This window comes from Orbicella franksi, chromosome 5 (genome assembly GCF_964199315.1).
Source record: "Orbicella franksi chromosome 5, jaOrbFran1.1, whole genome shotgun sequence".
NCBI classification, from domain to species: domain Eukaryota; kingdom Metazoa; phylum Cnidaria; class Anthozoa; order Scleractinia; family Merulinidae; genus Orbicella; species Orbicella franksi.
The window spans coordinates 10,691,253-10,709,686 of NC_138149.1; the positions used below are offsets into that span (position 1 = coordinate 10,691,253).

An 18,434-nucleotide genomic window follows, 5' to 3' on the forward strand; every position below is an offset into this window, starting at 1 on the left:
TCAGTGCCATCTTGCTGAGAAACGGTGAACTACGATCAAGTCACGGCGATTTTTTTTCCCGGGGGGGGGGCGGGGGGGGAAACTCCCGTATGAAAAGGTCGGGGATACTCGTGGTCTTGCTCAGGGATGTAAATCAAAGATTTTGGTCTCACTAAGGTGTTCACGGACGAAACGCTACTATTTTAAGCGTGTAGTCGAAGAGATGAGCATTACAAAAAAAACGCTCTCATTTCGGTTTTTTTGGCCTGATTTCCGCCACTCTTGAGTCCCGTTTACTAGCCTGGGATCCTTTCCTGAACAGCGGCAGGTAATCAAGCCTACTCTTTTTTAAGCTTATTTTCAAATAAAGTTCGAGCAACACCCAGATTGGTTTCCAGATTGGAAAGCGCGCTCTTCCTTCGCGTGCGACTCGCGCTTCGCGGTCACCTTGCTTTCGCCTCTGTTCACCTAAATACGCAGCAAAATTACGCCTGTTCTGCAGGATAAGATTTCACGGACGATTAATCCACAATAGTTTTGATCTGTTACATGGCCATCTCTCAGCTTCTCCGCTGTCTAATCTGCGCTTAGGGTTAGGGAAGCAAGTCAATAGTGACTTTAAACACAACTGTTTACAGTCCAAGACATATGTTCAAGAAACGAAGATAACAGAAACTGTCGCGTGTTTAGTAAATTATGAAGTGAAAATAAACTTTTTACAACAACTGTCTAATTTCTCGCGCGCTGATTGGTTCATTTTTATCATCAATAAGAGTACAGACGGAAAAAAATTTAACTTATGCAAGCTTTCAAGTTCAACTTTCAGCTGTCAAACTGTCAACTTTTTAACCAATGAGATTTTATGGACTTTTTTAAGTACCCAATCAAAAAGCGAGGAAAGCTATTGACAATTCTTGCGTCATTTTGACAAAAATACACTTATCTTTGTTTACAGCAAGTTTACGGCGTCTTTTCTCCTCATTTATTCCCGGCATTTGACCATTTTGGGGTCTTGTTATTATAAAAAAACAAATTGATGCGACTCGTGGTTCCACAGCCACTTTGACAATGTTATGACGCAATTTATCATCAACAAGAGGACAGACGCATAAAAAAACTGACGTCAATTATTTGTTAAACACGGAGCGATCCTATAAAAGGCAAGGACACGCCACCTTTCAAGCACTTTGTTGGCTGTTTGTGCAATGGTGCAAAGCCGAAACAACGGTCGCATAAAACATAGAAGTCGTGGAGAAATAGCGTTTTTCTCGTTAAAACAATAGAGTCATCTACGTAGTATAACATAAGGTGAATAATAAAAATACAGTGAAAATAAAACTTGTATTAACACTGATGCCTTTGGAAGAACAAAAACGATGAATTATCATCGTCACTTCACCGTAACATTCAAATTTTGCCGCTAATTAAAATAACATTTAGCTGATGCCTACGATCAACGAGCTATCTGTTTCCATTTATCTCAGCATGCCGAGAACGAAAGCAAATCTCGTAAGAGGTGATTTTGGTTAGCCTGTGAACACAAACGGATTTTTGGTTGGATATTAAAATTATTCAGATTTATGAACGTTATGATGGTGCAAACAAAACGAGTCAATTTGAAATCGTTGTTAAGTGACTCTTACGTCGTTAGCAGGTTTTAATATACAATTTCAGAAGTAAAAGAAAGTTTGAAACTTTTACTTGCTAAAAAAAGTTGAGAAAACTTGGCGATAAATCACGAAACATTTTGACAACAATAACGGCTTTAAATTTTAGCGGGCCGTACAGTAGAATACGGCCCACTAAATTGATCAATCACAGCGTGCGTACTAACTGAGAGATATAGTAAAACAGAAAATTACACCCGTCGCTCTCCAGAATTTTGTGGCAACGCGCTAAAATTAGACCTGAGTGAATAAGCCAATCAAATGGGACCAAGTCCGTTGGGATTTGTGATTGGCAGGCTGAACACCTTAGCCTCGTTTCCAGGTTTGACTAACTAAAACGAGGCAGCACATGTTTACGCGCTTTCCTTGCTGTAGCGGTTGGTGGCGGCGGTAGCATTTGTGTGTTGTTGTGTGGGAAACTTTAGGCTTAAGTTTTCTTTTATGAACCTTTCTTTATGAAGCTGGGAGAGAGCAAAAAACAGGTAAGAGGTTGATATGATTCAAAGATACAGGGACTTGACATGTTCAATTTTGCGCTCGAGTAAACCAGCGAGAAACCTACAAACAGCTGGCGTCGTTCGTGTATCTTCAGCTGTGTATTTCTGTTCGCCTAACATTCGTTGTATTTTTTAAATGGCTTTTGTCAATTTCGGTCAGGTAGGGCGATAAATTATTGAATTTAAATGCCTATCAAAGCGTGATGTTCTTTTTCAGAAACTGGAAGGATTAGAAAGCATTCAACGGAGCTTTTCAGCTGTCTGCGCGCGTCACCCAGCTGAGCGAGTTGAAGTATGCGGGGAGCAATTGCAGAATACCCGGACACTTCATGGAGCTAACGAATGTCTGTGTTGTAAGTTGACCGGTAACCAGTTGATCAGAGATTATCTTTAGAGTACTATACAACCCTGTGGTGAAACTGCTCATTTTGGACGCACCTACGCAGCCATTGTTGCATGCGGCCAAATTATAGACCTTCTCACGGTTTTCGACGCCATCTTGACGAGTGGGCAAAGCGGTCAGAAGTTACAGTGTTTGTATGGGAATCCGATGGTAAATAACTTTTCATATCAAACTTACGCTTAACATCTGCCTCTACAGATTGTCGTGACATGTCACGCAGTCTGGGGTCAGTCAAAAACACGCTAATTTTCGAACATTTTCTTCTTTTTCGTGTATTCCATTTGAATTGCTATCTTTCTTACCTTCAGTTTATAAAACTAACATATATAAGCTTTCTATACCACTGTATTTGAAGGCACTAATAAGAATATTTCGCACGGGTTTTTTAGAGTTTTGGTTGGCAATTCAGACATGTCGAAGAGAGGTTCATGCCACATGCAAGCACTGGCCATAGAGTCTGGGGCTAGAACTCTAACGCGCATGCACAAAACTGGTCATTACCGCGAAATATGAAAAGAGGAATAAATTTGGTGCAATTTGATGTATAATACATGAGGTTTGAATATTGTTTGGGTTCAGGAAACGGGACTTATGCGCTGGTGATTTTGTCCTCGCTGGCTCTTTTCGCGGTGGTGGTAGATGCACAAAACGATTTTGGCAAGGAAATGAGTGGTCCAAAAGGGGATAAATTGCCTTGGTTTACTTACGAAATAAACAAGTAAGTAAAATTGCGTTAATTCAAACCTGTCTCATTTTGTTAATGTTTTGGTTTTTCATCAAATGATTTTTTTTTAATTTTTTAATCAGCTGTCTCGTATATTCCCTGTCAAAGAATCCTGTTGAGGGACCCAACGACAAAAGTGCCGATTCTGTAATTGCAGGAATAGTGGAAAAAATCTTGAGGGAATCTGGGATTGGTGGAGTTGTCATAAATTGCAGAATTATCAACGTCTTCAGGAAAAAGATTTCTCTCCTCCATTCAGCATTCAAGGAATTTTCACAAAGTGGGGGGAAAGTATAAGTAAGCTTATTGACTTGTGCAAGGCAAAAAACTACTCTTTCAAAATTTTCTATCATGAGCTTCAAAACAATTCATTGATTGAGGAAAACCAACAGCTCCGTGGGCAGAAAAAGAAAGCTGAACTGGATTTAGCCGCAGAGCAGCCAAAGAGACTAAAAATTGAGCGGAAGCTTGAAGATGTCATTAGGGATTCGGAAAACAGAAAAAAAAACAGTACAAAGAAAAATTCAGGAGATAAGTGAAAAAAGCAGCAAGGATGTAAAAAAAGGGACAAGGAGGTCCAAACAAAAGTAAAAATTCACTGATTACACCAAACAGCACCAGGCAAGGATAAGGCGAGGATTTAAAGAAGACTGCCACTCGGCACTGTCATTTTTAGGCCTGTATGATTTTATTGCCACCAAGGTTGAAGTATTTAATAATGACACTCAGCAGTATGAAACTGTTTCATTGGTAGAAGAGGGAAAATTGAAACTACTGGAAACTGAGCCAAAAGAACTGAATGACAGTGATATTGTTGACATCAATATGTGGGTTTACTTAAAGGACAAATTTAGTATATCTAATGAAGCCTGGCATGAGTTGGCCATGAAGTGTAAAGACATGCCCACAAAATATAAAATATGCAAACACCTAGATAAGCTAAATGCCGATTGGAATCTGAAAAGTACACCAGGGGAGGCAGAGGGAATACAGATTTCTTTCAAGGAGAGTCTTGAGGAACAGATAAAAAGGCTGCAAAAAAATGGAGTATTGGTCAAGGCTACTACTATTAAAGTAAAGATCAGTGGTGATGGTGCTAACATTGGGAAAGACTTAAACTTGAAAATGTCACATATACAATTTTGAATGAAAAGGATGCAGCAATGAACGAAAAAGGGAACTATGTTTTAGCAATAACCAAGACAACAGAGAACTATGACAATCTTGAAGAAAGCCTTGCTGTTCTAAATAATGAAATGTCAAATTTAAAAGAAATAACTGTAAATAATCATAAGTATAGCATCAAGTATTTTTTAGGAGGAGACTGGAAGTTTCTAGCCTGTGTCTGTGGTCTAGGAGCTGCAAATCAAAATTTTGCCTTTATTCGGTGTAAGTGCCCAAAACATGAAAGGTTTGACATCAGCAAAAAGTGGTCTTTAACTGATAAATCTCTTGGGGCAAGAGAATCATAAGAAATAGGTAAGCAAGCAAAATCTAAACAATGTAATTGTAAAACCAATCTATTATTTAACTTTATTCCCATTGACCATGTAATGATTGATACACTACATTTGTTTTTGAGAATATCTGATAATTTAATTCAACTTCTTATCAGGGAACTTTGCGGAAAAGATGCCATTGACAAGGTATCTACTTTTTCAAATGGGTTTTGTCAAAACAGGTATAGACACATGGCTGGGTATGAAAAATTTCTAAAAGACCTTGGAATTAGTTTTGAATGGAAAATCAATAAGGACACCAAGAAGTTGGAGTACAGAGATCTTACAGGACCTGAAAAACTCTTGGTTTTTCAGCACATAAATGTCCATTCAATATTATCAGAATATCATACACAGATAAGCTGCAAGCCCTTTGCAGTAGTTTCATGGATATTATAGGTGATCTTAAACTAGACTACACAACAGATTATGCTGCATGTATCTCTAGCTTTGAAGACAAGATAAAAAAAATGGTTTCAAAAATTCCTTGACCTATACCAAGCAAAAGATGTGACAACTTATATGCATGCTTAGTATGCTCATGTGCCTGAATTTTTAAAGCTTTACCAAAATTTAGCATATTACACCCAGCAAGGTATGGAGAAGTACAATGACACTGTATTGAAGGACTACTTTAGATCATCAAACCATAGAGGGGTTTCTGCACTAAGGCAACTTTTCTTGAAAAAACACAGAATACAGCTTTTGTAGGTGGCTGGTGTGGAAAGGGTGAAGGAAAGCTACAATTGTGGACACTGTTCAACTTCTGGCCATACCATCAAAACATGTACTGCAAAATGCAGGAAATGTGATGCTTCTACTTTCTGTGCATGTCTTGTTAAAATAGATGGTAAATGGAAGCCAAGATGTGAATTAATCAATCAGTAATCATGTAATATATCAATGTATACATGTTTACATTGTATGTAAATAATTCACAGGCAAGTAAAATAATCAACTATTCATCAATACAGAAAAATTAATGTACATGTGTTAAATCAAATATATTAGTGGTGGACCATATTTTTGTATCCACATCTGTTGCCATCTCCACGGACAAATGTAAAAATGACTTGATGCCTGTCTTCGATTTCAGATCTCACATATTTATGGCCAATTAATTTAAATTTCACTATGGGGTTTCTTTTTGTCAGCCAAAATCTCAAAGTACCTGGTACAACATAGGTAAAATCACTGTTTTCATTCATGATCCGCTCATTCCACTTTGTGGCGATATAAAAATCCAGAGTTTCATCAGAAAGAACTTCATATATGAGTTTATTTCTTTGATATTGTTTGGACGTAATCCTTCCAAGACTTGTATTGAAAACGTCATCATCAACTTGAATTTCAATACGTGCTTCGGGATCCTCTCTGCACCCTGCGTACAACTTTCGCTTGATCTCCCTGTACACACCTTGACAAAAAGCTTGCAGCGATCGCTAAGGGAATCATTGGTTGGTTGTGACATCGGTTCTAATTGTATTACTGGCCAGGGCTGTCATTAAGTTTTGAAGCAGCCGTTGCATGTAAGTTATCACCCATAGCAGTGAAATACGTGGCCCACAGCCACGTTCTGAAGGCCCGAAAGGGCCTGAGCATCTAGGGGGGTCTGAGGGCATGCCCCCCCCCCAGAAATTTTTTGAGCATGAAACCCCTAGAAATGCATTTTCCTGCTTTCTAGGGCAGTACTTGAAGCTGTGATCGCTGGTATTAATCGACCGCCTCGACCAGTTGTTTTGTGAGCTTCCTCATTTCCATCGGTCCGTTGGGATTTAGGAAAAAATCTGTCGATCCAAGACTTGTATTGAAAACGTCATCATCAACTTGAATTTCAATACGTGCTTCGGGATCCTCTCTGCACCCTGCGTACAACTTTCGCTTGATCTCCCTGTACACACGTTGACAAAAAGCTTGCAGCGATCGCTAAGGGAATCATTGGTTGGTTGTGACATCGGTTCTAATTGTATTACTGGCCAGGGCTGTCATTAAGTTTTGAAGCAGCCGTTGCATGTAAGTTATCACCCATAGCAGTGAAATACTTGGCCCATGGCCACGTTCTGAAGGCCCGAAAGGGCCTGAGCATCTAGGGGGGTCTGAGGGCATGCCCCCCCCCCCCAGAAATTTTTTGAGCATGAAACCCCTAGAAATGCATTTTCCTGCTTTCTAGGGCATGAAAATGGCAATTTTTTAATCAAAAATGATAAAGCAGAGTGATAATATGCTGTAGTACATCATCAGCAAATAGTGAAATAGCATCTTTGTTGCATCAACCTATGCAAGTGGTCCTTATTTTAGTACTGTTTGTTTTTCACAGTGCATAATTTCAAATTCATGCACCTTAATTTACAGAGATCAAATGAATAAAGTTATGAAATATCTCCAACAGACCTGAGTGTTCCTTGTTTAAAAAAAAAAAAATGACAGTCCATAATCAGCAATATGGTTTTATGTTTGCTAACAGTTATAATAATTTGTTATTATGGTCAAATGCATAAAACAGGAGTGAAACCGGAAATAAGAATTATAATAACATCTCTACATTACCGAGCTATCTTACCGTTAGAGGAACTCAAATAAGCTGGATCAGACATTGAACATCTCTTTCCGTTACAGTGGTAATAAGAATGAAATGCTTTACCATTTCTAGAATTGGGAAATTTTTCTTCCACTCTTTGTAGCATAATACTCAGTTCTACAGGCTGCCCACATGTGGCTGAAGTACTTGCAGTACTTGAAGCTGTGATCGCTGGTATTTGTCGACCGCCTCGACCAGTTGTTTTGTGAGCTTCCTCATTTCCATCGGTCCGTTGGGATTTAGAAAAAAATCTGTCGATCCCAGGCTGTTTTGACGTGGGTTCTTTTCTCTTATTCATATTAAAACATAACTTTCTCTACACACGCGCGGGACCTAACACGATTGATCAGCCTGGACAACACCCTACATCGGTCGGCGGAATTTCTCAAAAGGCAGGAGCAGCGCATTGCGAGATAAGTTTTGCTGCTTAAAATGGCGTCTAAATGTAATTCACGACGATTAAGCAAACTGAAAGTTCATCTCCAGGGTAAAATATAAATAGTAGAACCAAGGAGGTAAGACACCAAGAAACAGTTATGTTTATTTCAACAGGGAAATGTTTAAAAATAAATTCGGTAAGTGTAGCATGTTCGTACCATCCATCGACATCTTCACCCGTAACATCGAGAGAACTCAGCCGTAACAGGTGTTACAGGTTACGGCCCTTAATGACAGCCCTGCTGGCAAGTTATTTTCATCGCATGGCCTCCATTTGTCAAATTTCTCACTGTACCCTTTGAAATGAATTTTACCCATGTTTCTCACTTTGTCAACCTGTGTTATCTCCACTGGATAAATATTCCTGTCCGTAGCTTTTAATTTCTTGTAATTCTTGGGCTTAGCTTCTGCAAATTTGTCAATAAATCTCTTCGGAATCTTACATTCCCGCTTCGCTCTGTTGTCCACCAAATTTGGCTGGTTAGACGGACTTCTAGACGCAGTTTGTGGGAAAAAAATTACAGACAAATAGATCACTTCAGTTTTATCTGACTAGAAGTATTCACATAAATGAGGCAAGGATTAAAATCAATTTTTCTTCTAATCTTGAGCTGTCAAACTTGTTAACCCATTGCCGCCTGTAACTGCTGGTGTGAAAAACCCCTCCGTTTCCCTGTGCCGCCTGTAGACCACTGAAAAAAAGCATGTGGGGACAATTGTCCTTCCTTTCGTCCCTGAACGTTTTGGTATTGTCCTTGAGGACAAATAAACCAATCAGAATGGACTTTCAGAGTCTAATTTTAGAGGACTTTAAGGGTCCTAGAGAGATGGTGGTTCTTAAAATTGTGCGCTAGAAAAGTGCAGGTAATCATGGCGGGTTTGGGGGCCAAATCTTTTAACTTCCAAGGTGTTGTTTTCATTCCTAACACAGAAATTACTGCTTCGGGATTTAACATAGAAAGGAAAAAGACAAATCAATGTTTAGTTGGCCTCAGAATGGAAGGTCAAGGAGTACAGAGTCCTCAGACCTTTCTGGTGAAGAACTTTTTATTCCTGCAACTGCTGCGAAAACATGATCAAAGCGCTTTCAAGTATGTTTTGAATACAGATCACACATTTAAAGCAGCTTTTTGGACTTAAGAAACATAAATGGTAATGTACAATATTACTTTGAAGTTGAAAATGACTGCAAAAGTGGTCAGTAAAAACTCCAGCTTTGGCTTCCATATGTGCAGGGAAATATTTTGCAAGAAGGAAAAAAATTTCAATGGCTGACTTAAAGGCAAGAAGCACAAACAGAGAGTTGAACAAAATAAATGCCAGGCATTTTAGTGGAGCAGAACTTGAAGTACTACTAAACAGTTGAATTTTTTGGTCATTGCCCTTCTTTTGTTTTTGGTTAACGAGACCACTATTGACCACTTTGTCCACTAAACTGGCAAAGCTTGAAACATAAATGTACTAGTTATTTATTGCTCAAATATTTTGAGTCGAGTGCTATTTTTTTTTGACTCAGTGGTGTACATGTGCCCTTTCAGTACCATGTGCAAATATTTTGAATTTTGTTTATGTTCTTGTTAGACTGTATTTCAGTTGTTACTTACATCAAAAGAAGCACTTTCTGCACCCTGAATGTTTGCAGTAACATTCACTGTGGCCTTCTTCTCAATTGCTTTTTCAAAATGGTGATTAATATATTCCCCCTCCTCACGATCATCAGAATATTCGCTCTCACCTAGAACTTAAAGAGAGTTAAGGCAATTCCAATTTAGATACAAGAATTTGTCCAATAGTTAACAATTTAGTGCCAACTTACAAACATCACTTACAATACATTAACCTGCTTACAATACTTTGCATTACATTACTTGCTTACAAAATCTTGAAATCTTGAAGTTATGGATCTAAATTAATAATAATAAATCATTTGTTACTATTGATAGACCGGCCAGCCTAGACTAGCATAACTATTTGCGGGCCAGTCCAACTGTAAAATGTAGATTTATCAAGAAATAAAAAATGATGATGATGATGATGATGATGATAAATTTGATTGGTAGTTCAGTAAAAATCTTGGGTCCTTGATAGTGAAAGCTCTTCTTCCCAAATTCAAGGTGAACTTTAGGGAGTTTAACTGATAAACCATTGTTCCTTGTGTTCTTAGAGTGAAGTGATCTAATTCTTGTCAATGTCTCTACCTATTAGACAAAAAAGTATTGAATTAAAAAATCTACTTGTAGCAACACTTTCAGTATTGACTATTACAGGATTCATTTGAATTCTACTGAAAGGAGTTGGTAACTTATCCTCATGAGATGTGTGTCGCGCATACAGTTGGATAATATTACCCCATTGTTGTTGCTAATACATTGCAGTGGGAAAAATCCGAAACTTTGCAGCCGGGTACTTGAAGGGAGGAGATCGAGTTGAGCATCATCTGCTTCTAATTTTTGGCCTATCTGTTGTCATGTGACTCACTGGTTGACCTCATCGCAGACTTTTCACAGAGAAAACTGTCACAAGCTTCCTCGCTTTGCCATGTTTGATCAGTGGAAGTAAATGCATGGGAACGGCATTCATGCAAACCCAGACCTCATTTAGGTTTCAACAGTTTTTACAGCTTGTTATGAGTAACAATTTACATCATGAAATCTTTAAGAATATACCAAGCAGTAGATGTTTGACACCTGTAACACTCTTTGTCAATTTCACAGAGTTCTTATTCATCTTCCTTGATATCAGAATAACACCGTTTTCCACTCAAACCTTGTGAGATGTAAAGGCTCGGCACCATCTTGGTTTTGCTTGATTTGCCAAGAGAAGTAGATCAACTTTCTCTGGCTGTAAACTGGTTTCCTGCAAATTTCCTCTTTTTCTTCTTTGAATGGAACTTTCTGAACATTTTGGGAAACCAAGCAGCAGAAAAATGAACTAGAAATGTACTTGGGACGAGTGAGTCACACTTGCCAACACAGCAACAATCACACAATTGGTTGGTCAGTGTATCTTGTGAGACCACGCAAACTGGTTGCCCCAGACCCCCCTCGAGTAAGAATCACTTGTTTTGTTTAAAAGCAGTTTATTGGTATGAAAATAACATTTTTTGCCTTGGAAATGAAATAACGTTGTTCAATTATTCTAAAAGCTTCTATAAGGGGACAAAAAGGGAAAAAAAAAAATCAATCCAGTGGCTTCTCTACTGCTTAAAAATATAAATATTGCACTTTTTGACAAAATTGAGGTTTTACTCATGAATAATAGATGAGGTCTAAGGGTTGGTGCCTATTAGATATTGATTTATTGAATTGAATCACTATAGTAGTGAAAAAAATTAATTGTATGTGTCAGTGAAAACAAAAGAATTAAAAAAAATTGAAAACGAAAGCCAGTAATGTTGGTTTCCAGACTTAATCTGGATCCTTACAAGATATGACTTAAAATGGCATTAAATGGTCAAACAAAACAACAGATAAATAACAAAAAGTAAATTATTCATTTTGAGTAAAGGATGGAGTTCTAGGACCTCAATCAAATCTCAATACAAGTAATTTTTAATTTGTTCCACTAAAAATGAAATCCTTTATTTGGTGTACCAAGTGTTTAAAAATAACTTGAAAATACTTATTGTTATGAATAAAATTCTGACATGCATGGCAAAGTATTTACCTCTCAAAGTAGACTGAAAATCAATGTTTAGCCAATGGAAGAACGGCAAATCAAGGTCTGCTTTCTTTACAAGCTCCAGCACAATCTTTGGACTGTTTTCTACACAAGTCTTATGGTCAAAGATAGCACCTAGGAGATGGCAAAGAACTATGAAGCATCCTTCCAAATCATCAGTAGTAGATGCTCTGGGCAGCCAGTGCAACAATCACCTCTCTGCTTATTCCCTTGATCTTCTTGATTGGTCTAGAATTTAATCAAAAGAGAAATAACTGCAATGATTAGAAAGACTGCCAACTACAAAATATTTAAATTGCACATCCTGTGGAATGGACTGATTTATTTCTACCTGTTTAAAACCATGGTCGAGTAGGCTCTATTGAAATGATACCAAGTTGTGGCGTTCTCTAGGACTAAGTCAAGCATCTCATAAAATGTGTCATGAAAGGTTCTCTTCACTCGGACTACATCCATCGCTTGCCTTATGCCAGTTGTAAACCGAACATACAAAGCTAGCCAGTGTATGTGGTGGGACTTTGCACGGAGTGCTTTTGTTGCGGTCGCAAAGCTGGCCATGGCACGAGTGGCAAAGGCAGGAAGGATTTGGTGAGGAGTCTAATCTTTTCATAACACAATTTTGTATGATGGATTAATTTGATCCACTAAAAATGAAATCCTTTACTTGGTGTACCAAGTGTTCAGATATCGCTTGAAAATAGTTATGAATAAAATTCTGAAATGCAAGTAAATTGAAAACCATTTTCATTGTCTGTTACTATCAATTGTATTCTATGGCGTTAGGCAATGTCAGTTGGAGAGCTAAGGAAGAAAGCAAAAGACAGGCAACAGTGGTGGTCTCTGAGGTAACCAAAATGGCCATGTCAAGGGACTCTTGCTAGAAGTGTTTTTCATGTACAGTTCTCTTGGTAGCCCAAATAAAGGAGGCAAAGTTGTTTAATAGCTTTGGTTGGTCTTCTATACGACGATGACATTGCTGTTGATGGAATAAGTGACCTCAGATGAGACTGTATATTTGGTGAGCTGTGGGTATAGAGAACTTATGGGTGGAACAAAAAGGTTGCAAATGGTGTAGCTGTAAGAGAAGGCTGGATTGAATTCTCTTGTATTTTATGATTCACGAAATGTCATGTCACCAGGAAAGCTTTGTGATCAAGTGGTGAATAAGCACCATTTGGAAAAATGGTATGTTAAGGGTTGTTGACAAGCTATTGTTTGGATGAATACAAAAAAGGATCATTTCTTTACAAAGTGATATGTGTAAAGCATTTATGGTAACATGCACATTTAATCAACCCAAAATTCTCTACAATCAAATGCATTTGACTAGCTAGAAAAACTAGTTTTATAACAAACTTTTGGTGTCACCTATAGAAAAATTTAAATACACCAACAAACAAACAAAACTAATTTTAAAGTATAAAGAGGTTAAGTTGCTATCCAGCAAGCATTTTCACAAGAGGTGGCAGTACAAATTATGATAACTTAATAACTATTTGTGAACAAATAAAAACTTACTAGGTACCACTATCAATCTAAACTGAAATGATCATTGTTAAATATATTGAAAGTATTACTAATATCCACTGGAAAAGGTTAGTGAATGGCAAGGCAATCTTTGCTGGTACATGGTTTTACTTTGACAGCAACGTTAGTGAATGCTATCTCAGTGATGAGGTAGGCATCGTTCCCCTGCTGTTAGGAATGATTTTTCATTGCGTAATGGTGACTGGCAGAGCCCACAGTGTTCCTCAATTGGGAAGAAAATCACTGGCTATCCTCCTGAAACTCCAATACAGTAAGGGAATTTCCTTATCTCATCTGCAAGCAGAACTGTTGACTGTCTTTCTACAGAAGAATTTATACATGTAGAAGTAGATGCAGCAAATGCAAGTGTAGATGATGCAGCCTAGAAAGATGTGGATCAAGGAGCAGAACTAGAAACTAAACATGTAGTTAATCCAGATGATGATCATGATGGAGGCCTGGCACTGCTTTGGCAAGGACACAGATGACGATTCACAGGAAGTATTGGATGAAGGAGAAGTGGAGATTGATACCTGAGGCCTGTGAAGTGAGGCCAGAAGGAGGTAAAGATGTAGGCAGCAAGACCTAACAGAAAAATCTTTTGCTTTAGCTGCATAGCTGGAACAGTCTGAACCACGTTAAACCTTCCCACTTTTGTCTTTCTTGTTTATCTTGACATGACAGAAACAAAGTGGGTTGCTTGTAGTGGCCAGTCCAAACGCACCAAATGATTGTTTGGACACTTGTACTACTGATGGTGTGTTGGAGGGTAGAGACGACAAAATCCCTGTCAATTCCTGACAAATCAACTCACTGCATGGATAGGACTCCCAAGACTAGTGTATAAACACCCAAAGGGCCTGCATTTGTGGTATTCTTAGCCAGCTTTATGTGGTCACACTGGTATGCTTTAACCAGACCGGTGTTCACATGGATGGACCAAGAAAGCTTGTAGTACTCCCTGGTGCAAAGCCAAATTTCATGTGCAGTTGTGACAAAACACCGGTCATCTCTGCCAGTCTGACAGGAAAACAAACCCTCCCATATTTCGCCTATCCATCTGTTTGTGAATTAAACTTAAGTGTGGTATCTAGTGCATGCCAATTGTGGTGAGTGGCACTTTGAGCAATAAAGGTTAGTTCAGCAGAGAAAACAGAAGTGCCAAAATGTTTATGCACAATGAAAAACATGAAAAACATGAAAAACCTCAACATCACTTACGCACTGAAAAACCATTCAAGAATAAAATCTTTAAATGTTTAGATGTTACTAAAAATTGTTCTAACTAAAATTTGGAAAGGCACTGCAAAGTATTTGTGTGTCTTAAGTGGTTGAAAACTAATGTTCTGTCCTGTTATTGTCAAGTGTTATTCTATGACCTCAAGTAATGTCTTGGTATACTTGCTAGATGTAGTTGCCTGTCATAATGGTTTGTCCATAGATTTTCATTAGTGTTGTAGCTCGTGTGCTTGTAGGACCCCTGGAACTATGCCTTCCTGCCCCCAGCAGGTTCGACAATGCTGGACAGGTCCAGGATGAAGAGCCGGACATGGGTAGTTTCCCTTCACGTGTGACAACTTTACCCAACACGAAACCAAAATTGTGGCAGTGAGAATTAAATGATCCAGACAATTGGACCCATTGCAGTTGATAGTTAAACCAAATCAGGAATCAGCATCTTAACAGCTGAGTTTCTGTTGCCAAAAGAAATCTGTCAACAGACAGTAGAAAAGGAGATGTAGCTGAGGAGAGCTAAGGAAGATAGCAAACGACAGGAAGTATTCCCAGTCACAAGTCATGGCCTTAGGGCACAAAGATGACTGAATAAGTGTGTGGATTTAACTCCAACCCTTCAATAATGATGTTATTGTTTGAAGTTGAAGCAATTCCAATGTGTTACTGAATCCTTCAGAGAGCTGTTGGAGGGGTATGGGGTACTTTTGTACTTCAGGTGACTGCTGTATAAGTGAGGAAACATGTAAGAGCAAGAGTTAACAAGAGCATGTTTGGCTGGTAGCTCTCTGTCTCAAGGCAATGTTTTAGTAGCTCTTAATTTTTCTAGGTACACGTGTATGTTTATTTAAGCCTGAGGGATGAAAGTAGATATTTTGAGATCTTTCAACCTGGCATAAGCTCTCTTCATGCGGATTCTTGCTGTAACAAAGGATTTTTTTGCCTTTGCCTCACTTTTGTTGAAGACACAATTATTAAGAAAAGGTGGTATGTTGAATAAAACACCATTTGGCAGAATGTCTTGAATAAGAAAGACCTTGTCTGTCTGAATCATGTTCCTTGCGGCAAGATGATTTAACAGGCCTCATTGTTGCACTATGGCCTTGTCAGATATTGACCCAGGGTACAGTTTGCTTACAAATGTAATTATGGCACTTGGTGTAACTCCAACAATAGTATCCCTGTAGCTGGAATATGAAGCATTCTGTTGACCTATTAATGCCTGAGCTGCAACCTTCACATCACTACAGTTGATGACAATTCTTCAGGAGGTAAACCACGAAAAAGAAGATGGTGCATTCAAAGTATTTTTATCTCTTGATGGAATGGTTATCTTGATTTCTTGAAACAAAATAGAATGCAGAACATGAATAAAAGCGGTGACAATATTTGCAATTCTTGACACATTGCATCCAAATAGCTGGGCAAGGTGCAGTTTGGTGTAATTCTGCCTGTGTTTCATTACAGTTGAAAAGGAAAACGGAAGTTAAGAAAAGGAGGAAATGGGTATTATTTTCAATTTATGCCTCCTCTTTCAAACCCCTGTCTAGTAACAGATTGTTGTTATATAGCATAAAATATTTAGCTGACATCACTCACTGCACTCTCTTGGAATGGAAGACAGAAGTCTTCTCACATCCTTCAGATCGGCATGGAAAGCTCTCTTGATTAGCCTGATCTACCTCGTGTGTTTGCTGTACCAAACTGGCTACTTCAGAATGTACCACATATGTCTCCACATGTTTTCTGCAAAGTTCAGGCAACCACTGCATTTTTGTTTCTTTGACTGGATTTCTCTGCATTCATTTCAGTGGATGATGGTTTCTCTGGAATTATTGGGTAGAAGATGAGTCCTTTCCCACGACAACAAAACTTATGTCTTGGGGTTTTCAGTTATGCATCTTATTCAGCTTCATCGAAATGTGACCTTGACCTCCTTGAGTGATAATCAAGACAGAATAACGGCACTTATTAAAAACAAAACTTTGAGATTACATTGACTGTAAGTAATTGTCAAGACTGTTTCTTGACACTCTAATTTCCCTGCAAATTAGACAGATGATCTGGAATGGATTAAGGAGATTCATTTCCAAATGACTACTTCCCTCCAGCCTTTGGCTTGTCAAACTAATGGGAACTGAGAATCTTCTTCAATTAACTGATCACACTGGGCATTGTGTTCTACATCTAAAAGCCATGTGATCATTTTCCTCTATTATCATGAAGCCCCATTTCTCTTTTCAGCTGTTCGGCAATAACTTCCTTGGTATGCACCACTCGTTTACCTCTACAATCGGAAGTTCTGGAGCACTTGCCTCTAGCTTGACCTCAATGGTTAACTTATAATTATCTCTAAGCACATCAATTGCAGAATGAAGGCTGCTGCAAGCTCTTTCCTCAATTTTTGCCTTGACCACTTCATTGCCTACATTGAGTGGAAACTCATATGACACACAAATAAGTTCTTTGTGAACATAAAAAATATTGGCAACTTTGGAAGTAAAATCACTTGTCATTTTACTGTCCACATGGACCAGTTTGGAATTTTCTGAAGAGAAAGTCCCTATGTTCTACACTCTTGCTATCACTGAAACCCAGAGTGTTTTTCAAAGACAGGTTTTTCCTTGATAAATGGTACTGTTAGAGTTAATTTTGGGACTTTCCCTTCAAAGCTTTGAACTTGGACTGTAGTTGTCGGATACATTTCTCCTCCTCTGGATGACGTTTGATTTCTTTGCATAATGTCACAGACAAACACAGCAGAAATTAGCAAATAACTTTATCATGTCCTGCTGAGTGACAAACTGAACTGGCTTCTTGTTTCCCAAGGTAGTAGTGGCTAGCGGTTTGCAGCTATTTTGAAGTTCGGACAGTTCACTTTGCTTCTTTGCTACTGCCTGTCTGACATCTTGCTTTTCTTTTGAAAGTTTCTGGAAGAATTTATCTGTGGGAGACCTGTACTGTTTATCAGCTGTGTCAGCAGCATTGTCAGTTCAAGACATTTTGCAGCTGAAAGAGATTTTGGTTTGTTAGCCAAGGGTAAACATCTTGGTAGATTTTGGAGACGGGGATGGAAAATTCCAAGAACGCTTTTGTGAAACGCAGTGCTTGGTGCCATGTGGTGTTATTGCCAACTTGTTTACTTTGAGTTGAATGACTTTCAGATTTTCTCGCATTGAAGCTCTCTCCATTTCAGTCATGTCAATAAATGAATCAAGATCTTGTACTGGTAGGTCAATCCAATCTTCTCTGTTGTTCGGCAGCGCCATCTTGTCTTTTTCCCGTGTAAACTTGGGAGTCGCAGACAAAGCCACTAGATGCTTTGGCGCAAACCCACGCTTTAATTCCACGCTTAACAGGCTTCATCGGCATATTGTTTCATTCCAAGCCGTCCCTTAAACTTTACCATCGCTTTGTCGACGGATAAATCTTTTTGCGCTCTCAGTTCCATTTTACAACATTGAACGACGCGATCAAGAACAGGGCGAACTTTGAACAATTTGTCATGTCCAGGATCTTCACGAGGAACTTGATTTGCATTATTATTTAAATGAAAATACTTGGACAATTTGTCAAAGCGATTTCTCGACGTCACTTTTTGAACGAAAGGGACGCCAATGAGTGGATCCTCACTCCAGTAAAGGCGAGTTGCAGGCAACCTTTTGATGCCGAACAGCATGTGAAGACCGATAAAGGCTTTCGTTTCATCAAGCGTTGTGTCATACCATTCATGGTCGGGCTTCGTAGCGATACATTCCTGTGCATAGCAGTTCGTTTCAGCGACAATTTGTTCTATAAGTTCTTCTGGAAACATCAAATAAAAGAAATCGATTGCAGTTCCATCTTCTGCAACTCCAGAAGTTGGGCCAGTAGCCTCAGTGAATGGGGAGACCTCAACAGGGTTTGGGTTTTCGTTCCACGTTTCTTCTTCGTCTTCTTCCTCTTCAAAGTCTGAAAGGTCTCCAGTAGAAACAGAAGAGACTGAAATATCTGACTCCAAGTCACTCTGATTTCTAGCTTCAAATCTTTCTCGTCTCCAAGCAGCAACAGTTTCTCTTTCTTCTTCGTCAAATCCCAAGAACACATCCTCTTCAACTTTGCTTTCGCTAACGGCCGCCATCAAACTTCAGTTGCGATTTTCATCGTGATGCTCAGTGAAAGCTTGTCATGTTTGACACGTAAAATGAAAGCTAAAACTCTTTTCTATT

The 18,434-nt window shown here is 38.7% G+C and overlaps 2 pseudogenes across 1 annotated transcript; one reads left to right on the forward strand and one right to left on the reverse strand.

Annotated features, from left to right (window-relative positions):
* The first annotated feature begins 1,600 nt into the window (after positions 1-1,600).
* Positions 1,601-10,310, forward strand: LOC145488552 (uncharacterized; annotated as a pseudogene). The gene is made up of 3 exons (XR_014049509.1): positions 1,601-2,128; positions 2,361-3,264; positions 3,354-10,310. The product of XR_014049509.1 is annotated as an uncharacterized LOC145488552 (transcript).
* Positions 10,311-15,073: 4,763 nt separating this feature from the next.
* On the reverse strand, positions 15,074-15,688 carry LOC145488551 (uncharacterized; annotated as a pseudogene).
* Between the last annotated feature and the right edge of the window lie 2,746 nt (positions 15,689-18,434).